Below are 7603 nucleotides of genomic sequence, written 5' to 3'. Positions count from 1 at the left end.
TTTAAATATTTTTTTATAGTTTACTTTGGACGTACAGACAGTGCCAGTATTTCTGGCGCGTGTACTTGAGTAAAATTCCAGTCAGTGTTGCCAGTGCAGCTGAGAACGGTACCACCCAACACTGCATCAAAGGCAAGATAAGATACTTGCTCTCAACGTTCCCATTAAGCCTCGTTCACATTTTTCAAGTAACTTGAATTCAAGTCACGTGATTTCAAGTACCTGAATTCAAGTCGCCGTTCAGACACATTCAAGTTATTTTGTTTTCAAGTAGGATAAAATGGCGTCCATGGAAGTTGTGCAATTAGGAATTTCTGTAGTAGCAAACCTCCGTGCCAGGGAAATTATAAATATATTGAAGAAATGGAAGACGCGTTGTTCAGTATGGGTTAGGAATTAGATTAGTAAGAGAAATACACGACCACTGACTATTACAAATAGAATAAGTGAAATCTTCAAGCAGATTTGATAATTCTTATCGCAAATGTAATAAAACATAAGCGAGTCTGATTTACCATAATTGAAAATGATTATCTTGAAGCTGTTACAGTTCCCCCACAAAAATCTATCAACCACATTGAACCATGCCAGTTTCGGCGATAAATATCATCCCTTCAAGCAACGCTCTTCTCTTCTTACTCCCTCATATCTTCCTCACTTCTTTTCTATCTATAGTTTAATAGTTTTGTATTATTTTTCATAGGCTATCTCATCTGTGTCCACGTTAAAATCTCTGCTGTTCAGTTCTTCAATGAACTCTTCCTTTCTTTGCAGCTTCCTTTGCATTTCTATTACGAAACTTTGCAGTTTCTATAATCCGCAGGCCTTTGTGAATTTTATGTAACTTCAGAAACTCAAATACTTGGTCATTATTTCACTTACTGCTGTTTGCTATTATTTTTACGTTCCCAGTAGAACTGAAAAACAATCAGCTGTTAATTTAACGCTCTTAAAATAGTTGTTAATTTAAATTCCCGCTCTTTTCTCCTTCCATTCAACTTATCAAGTGACGTTCACACTTTTCAAGTCAAGTAAAAAGTAGAAAGGGATCCAACTTCACTTGAAACTTGAATTCAAGCCGTTAATTGATTTCAAGTCAACTTGAAATATAGTTCACACTTTTCAAGTTCGTCTTTCAAGTGACGTGAATTCAAGTTACTTGAAAAGAGTGAACGAGGCTTTACTGTCCTCCAACCAGGAGATTAACAGTAAAAGGAATGTGCTTACTATTGTGTCATTAATTGGAGCGAAGTAGATAGATAATATTAACGTTATAACGTCAGTTTAAAAAACATGCGCTCTCCAGCATATGTTCGGGTTGACTCGTCAGCAGTTTATCTTGCATGGCAATTACAAAGCCGAACATCTGCATTATCACATTTTACAAGATGATCCATGAGGTCACGTTCGTTGGGTCTCGGCCTGGCATTGATAATACAGCCGTGAAAAGGCTGAACGTGATATAGAATTAAGTTAAACTCTAGTGCACTTATTATACATCCTGTGATTGGATAATAATCCAATTTAACAGCAATCAGACTAATATTATGACATTCATATGAGAGTAGTCTCTTCGTAATTAACCAGTTGTCATCCGGAAGTGTGCGCATTCAAAATCTTCTGCTTACCGACACTCGTGCTGTTAATCCATAACCAGGAGATTAACCGTGATCTAATTTTGTAACTAGGGTAGTGTATGTATGTGAGTATCAGTGTTATGGTTTATGCTTTGAGAGTTAGCCAATGGAGATGCGTGTACCCACGTGTGTGACCTTATGACATCAAAATTCATTCACAGCATCACTCCGCTGCGTCTCATTCCTCTGAGACTTTTTCCTGGTTGGAGTACAGTACTTATTTCACACGCCAAAAACGGTGGCTTTCGTTATATAAACAACACCTAAATTATAACCGGAAGGGAAAAAAAGTGAAATTTAAGGGATTTCAAGGCATATACATTTTATTCAAAACAGAAAATGCTAACTTATTTTCATAAACTTTCATTGTATCTATATTATTATTTTAAAACGAAAATGATTGTCTACTGTTAGTTAACAAAGCTTTGTAGTATATACAGTAGAAAAGTTTTTTACTTCTGATAATAATAGACATGTGTATAATAAGCTTCAAAAGGTAAAAATGTGCTGAATATGACCAACAGATCATTAAAATATTCTCTATCAGAATAAAATTGCCAAATATGCACAAATATACTCTAACAAAGTATCTTAATTTAATTAGTTTTTCATAAACTGGATTTCTGTATACTTTAGCAACTCATTAACCTATATTATAGATATATTAATTTGTCCTACAGAATTTATCTGTAATATTGACACTTAATATTTTAGGAGAAAAATTCTGCGGATTCCCGGCCAAACAAGTCACTCAGCTGAGTGCGCTCCTAGTATAATGGCAGTTGACATTGGATACACGTTAACATATATTTAGTATTAGCATTTATTTTTTATTTAGTATTTATTTATTTAACCAGGTAGAGATAAGGCCGTCAGGCCTTCTCTGCCCCTCTACCTACCTCTATCCTCTGCCTAACTTGGAGTCAGACCACAAAGAGAAACATCGAAGAAGGAATGTTCGATCCGGTGCTATAGATTGAATTCGGCGTAGCTCAGTGGTCAGAGCGCTTGGTACGTAGGACCAAGGACCCGGGTTCAATCCCCGGTGCCGGAGCGAATTTTTCTCCTAAAATATTAAAACTCATTAACCTTATAAAAATATGCTAAATCATGAAGTTCCTAGTCCTACTGATGATGATGATGATGATGATGGGACTGGTGATATATAACGTGGAGTGCTGAACTAAAGGCTGGGTTTAAAATAAAGAAGCCCTTCCATACGTGCCGGCAGTGTTTGCGGGCGAGTATTAAGCCAGGGGAAGCAAGGAAGTTGAATTATAGATGAGGATGTCGAGTTGACCGCGCGAGCACAAGCTGCCAGGACATATTCGCATGAAAGCTGGACCCGTCCTTGAAAAGAGATGACTACTCCAAAGCTCTAAGCACAGACCATAATCTCGTGTTTACAGTGCCCTAAGAATTCCACGGGAACACAGCTATGAAATGTTTATAAAACTGCAGTCCAGTGGCAGATTGTGGCAGAGTCTTGTTACGTGGTAATTTTATCACGACTAGCTTAGTGAGAGGGTGCACAGTTATCTGACACCGGCGTGTCGGCTTTCCATGCTGAAGATTCGTGTTCAAATCCCGACAAGTGTAATTGAAATTTGTACTGGACAACGATTCCATTACAGCAGCTTTCCTAGGCACGTCATCGTTCCGTCAGTTTTCCTCTGTGTCCCTAGGGGTAGTTTCCCGACATTTAAGTTGTTCTATCATACTGTGAATGTTACTATTTGATACAGTTTATTCATTATACCTTACCACAATATATCTTTATGTTCTTCATCCTATACAGCAATGGCGGGCATTCCTGCGGCATTGCCGCAGTAATGTCAGACTTCAGCGAAGCATCAAACTTACCCCCTACCTTCCCCTTCCCCCACTCCATGAAAATATTGCGCGTATACGTGGCGGATTATACTGGATTGCTGTACTTCGGAGCTTCATTAGTGATACAATGTATTTCGCAGAATCATATGAATCGAGAGGATATCACACTTACAACAAAGGCGGTTCTTTCATTTCTCATGTTTAGGATCAGTTACAAATATTCAGGACACGAACTTAAATATGTACATTCTTAAAATAGATCACCTGTCACACGAGTTCAAAGAACACAGATTTAGTGATTTTCAAAGGATGGAGGAAGATTTCAATATTTCTGCCACTCCTTTTCATGTTTAAAATGAAAATGTTATCCCTGCAGTTAGAGGTACTGGATTTGCAGAATGATAGCCTCTTGAAAGCAGAATGTGAAGGTCTGCTGGGGGGGTTAAAATTTTTTAAAAGATGTCCAGTACTACATATCCACTGCTGAGACAGTTTGCTTAAAAAATAATGAGTACCGTCATTTTCCATAACTGTGGTCCTGGAACATAACTATTGTCCACGATACAACTATTAAAATTTTGTACTCCATAACGTAGTACCTCGTTTATCTATATTTATGCTGTACTATAGTTTGAATTCAAGTCACTGCAGCTATCTACGAACAGTCTATGTTACTTATACAATAATATTTGAATGGTTGTATCGTGAACCATAGTTGTGTTCCAGGACCATAGTAATGGGAAATGACGGTATGTATTCATCAACCTACCAGTGCGAACAGCTGTTTTCTAAAATAAAATTTATAAAGTCCTGCCACAGATCCCGCTTAGCGATGCTTAGCGATCTCCTTGCGCAACTGAAAATAGCATGCACAGATATAAATCCCTATTTCGAAGAAATTGCTTTGAAAAATGATTAATTACATATCACGTGAATGAAGTCTTCTAATTACATATGGTAGGTAGGAGTGTAGCGGCGCAACTGTCTGTAAATCCGTCACTGCACTGTAGAGTGCAATCCCTCCCACAGTATGTAGTTACCATTTAAATCCTGTCTTGTGGGTTGCGTTCATTACTGCCCACCGCTGCTATAAAGTTTCAATTGCTAGAAATTGGAACTCGCTTTCGAGTGATGTAAGGGGTTGTTGGAAAATAACTTACTTTTGATCAAAATTACATAAATTCTTGCTTAACAGATTAATTTCTGATTAATATTTGTTACTTATAATGAAACTAACACCTGTCCATTCTTATTATTACCATTAATTTCTCTAAATAGAATAAAAAACCTCGAATGGCAAAATCTCATTTCATTAATATTATTCTCATTATATCAATATATTTTAGATTTTTATGCTCGACCATGCCGAAATGTAGTAAGTATACACCTGGTAGCAGCCCTTTAATGGACCTCATTAAAGTACACCTATTCATTAAAGTTAAGGTGTTCCACCAATCAGAAAACACCATTGTAGCAATATGAAAGCGCAAGTATCGATTATTCTCGGATATGCAATCGAAAGACAACTAGCGAAACGTCACGGAGGCTGGAAATCCAATACTGTCGCAGAAGGTTATGTTCTGTTACTATAACAATTAGCGTTAATTGTAAATAATATTCAAATAAATTCAATTTGTCATCTCGTTTTTCAATGTCTAAATCAATTTCAAAGTTATATCAAGATTAATGTTTACTTTACTCTCTAGATTATATCAAGGTCAATGACATTTGTTTCTCGGAAAAAATCAATACTTTCGCATCTGCGCACATCTCACAATTTACGTGCGCTCGTTTCATAAACATACTCGCGTCTTAATTACTACCATTATAGGCTCGTTGCATAATGTACTAATATTTTGCTCCCTATAACATAGTTATAGTGCACTACTATTAAATTAATTCTCATCATTGAATCAACTAGCTATCTCAACTTAATTATAATTCTTTACTTATTGCATATAGATTGAATTTAATCACATTAGCTCATAAATTAAGTTATTACTTTTTCGTATAGGCTTTATCTCAAGTTAAATAAACATGTACTAGTTGTTAAAAGTTAACTAAAGAATATTGCTGCAGAATCTTTAGTGTATTGTAAATATTCATATTTTAAATATGTGTATCACTATTGTATTGTTTAAGGCTGGTTGAGTGAAAGAGAAAGCCTTATGGCCTTAACTCTGACAGCGAAAATAAAACATTCTATTATATTCATTTCGAATTGACTCATTTAACTTCTTCCGATAACCATAGTCTTCGTCTTCTTTGTGTTTTAATATCAAATGAACTCCCAGTGATGTTTATTCAAGATTATTACATTTGATTCACAATTTTTTTCAGAAAATTTGATATGTAGAAACTAAATATAAATATAATTCGTATGATAATTAAAGAGAAGTAGCTATACAGGAGCAGAGAGAGGAAACAGAGAAACGGCTTGCCCAAAATAGTTTTCCTGCATCATGGAAACTGAAGACGTGTATTCTGTTTTTTTGCAGTATTATTTTCTCCTTTAAACTCGTATAATAGAAAAATAATAAAAGAAAGTCTAACAGATTTCAGAACAAGATTCTCAATTGTTTCTCAGAAAGTTATCTTTCTTCCGGTATCACAAGCCACATGCAGAGAATCTTGACAAGCGTGTGCAGTTATTCATTTGTCAGTGAATATTGCCAACACCACACGAGCTGGCTGCAGTGCAAGACTTATGAGGCTGTCAGGCAGCAGTTGCCAAGTCTGATACGAGTCGACGGAAAATAGGGCGACAATTGTCTTAGATTCGAGCCTCCAGATCCAAACACCACATGAATGATTAATACACTAAAAGTCTGGTGGCGCGTATTATGTATTCACCACCAGTCGTACCCCAAATAGCAAGCAGTAACATTCTATAATTGGTAAATTGAGAGAATTATTATTTTCCAAGGCTATGGAAATGTCATTTCGGTTCCTTACAATTTTACAGGATTATGAAGTTTTCTTTATCTTTGTTAAAATTTTGAAACAAAGAGAAGGGAAAACAAGGAACGATGAAGGAAAGACGGTGATCGATGAAAGAAAGCAAATAAGAAAATATATGAAAATAAAACATGAGTAAGAAAAACAATTGAAATAACGAAAACTAAAAGGAGAAACGAACAGAATAGAACAGTGAAGAGAAAATATATGAAAGAGAATTTAAAAAACGAAGAACTGTAGAGAAAAAAAATTGGATGTAGGAAAGAAATACACACAGAAAGAGAGAGAGAGACAGAGGAAAAAGGTAGAAAGGGAAGAACAGTAATAAAGAAGGATACACGTATATAAAATATAGCAAATTTTGTAGGCAGAAAAAAAACAAAAAGTGGAATTTGATAGTAAGAATTATAAAACGAAGCAAAAATACAAAAAAAAAAAAAACGAAAGATGATGAAAGAGACAGAATAAATGATTAAAAAAACGAAAAAGTAAAACGATGGAAAAAGGACAGAAAACATGATAAAGATACTGAAAGAATGACAAAAGAAACGCAAAATTGAAAGATACATTTTTAGAATGGCTATTACACTTTTACTACGTCATACTACCTAGTTTTGACCAATAAAACGGTACGAAAGGACGTGTTTCAAGCAAACCGGTCCGGGTTTTTTTGCCACTACTGTATAAAATAGTGATGCTGATGATAAGATATTGAAAGAATTATAAAAGTGGAAGAACAAAGAAGGAAAAGATGATGATACTATAAAAGGGCTTAAGTGCGGCTATTTTTGGAAATAATCAAGAAAATTGTTAAATGAGCAACATTACCTACTTTAGAAGAAATATAAACAAATAATAACCACCAAAAATCTCTTACTTAAAAAACTCTATAATTGAAATCAATTTCAACCTTTCTAATGCTCTCCTGAAAAGTATAAAATTTTTACTTAAGACCTTTTTCCTCCCAGCCACAGAATTATTTCTCTTATGAGAGAGTTTAGAGTAAGACCGTTTTCATTGGGACATCCACAAATTATTGCACCTAGTCATCGGCATAGTTCAGAGATAGCCAGTAGGATCCAAGATCCGAAGCTGTGTTCGCGAATGGGTTCAAATCCCAAAAAAGAAAATAAAAAACGGGTAGACGATGGCATTTTATAGAAAGAATGATAAAG

The 7603-nt window shown here is 35.3% G+C and overlaps 1 non-coding gene across 1 annotated transcript; it reads left to right on the top strand.

Annotated features, from left to right (window-relative positions):
* The first annotated feature begins 2618 nt into the window (after window positions 1-2618).
* Window positions 2619-2691, top strand: TRNAT-CGU (transfer RNA threonine (anticodon CGU)). The gene has a single exon. It is a non-coding gene; the product is annotated as a tRNA-Thr (tRNA).
* Window positions 2692-7603: the final 4912 nt, after the last annotated feature.

The sequence above is a fragment of the Periplaneta americana genome, chromosome 8 (genome assembly GCF_040183065.1).
Source record: "Periplaneta americana isolate PAMFEO1 chromosome 8, P.americana_PAMFEO1_priV1, whole genome shotgun sequence".
NCBI lineage: Eukaryota > Metazoa > Arthropoda > Insecta > Blattodea > Blattidae > Periplaneta > Periplaneta americana.
Note: the sequence above shows the minus strand (reverse complement) of the source record. Positions and strands in the feature narration are given on the sequence as shown.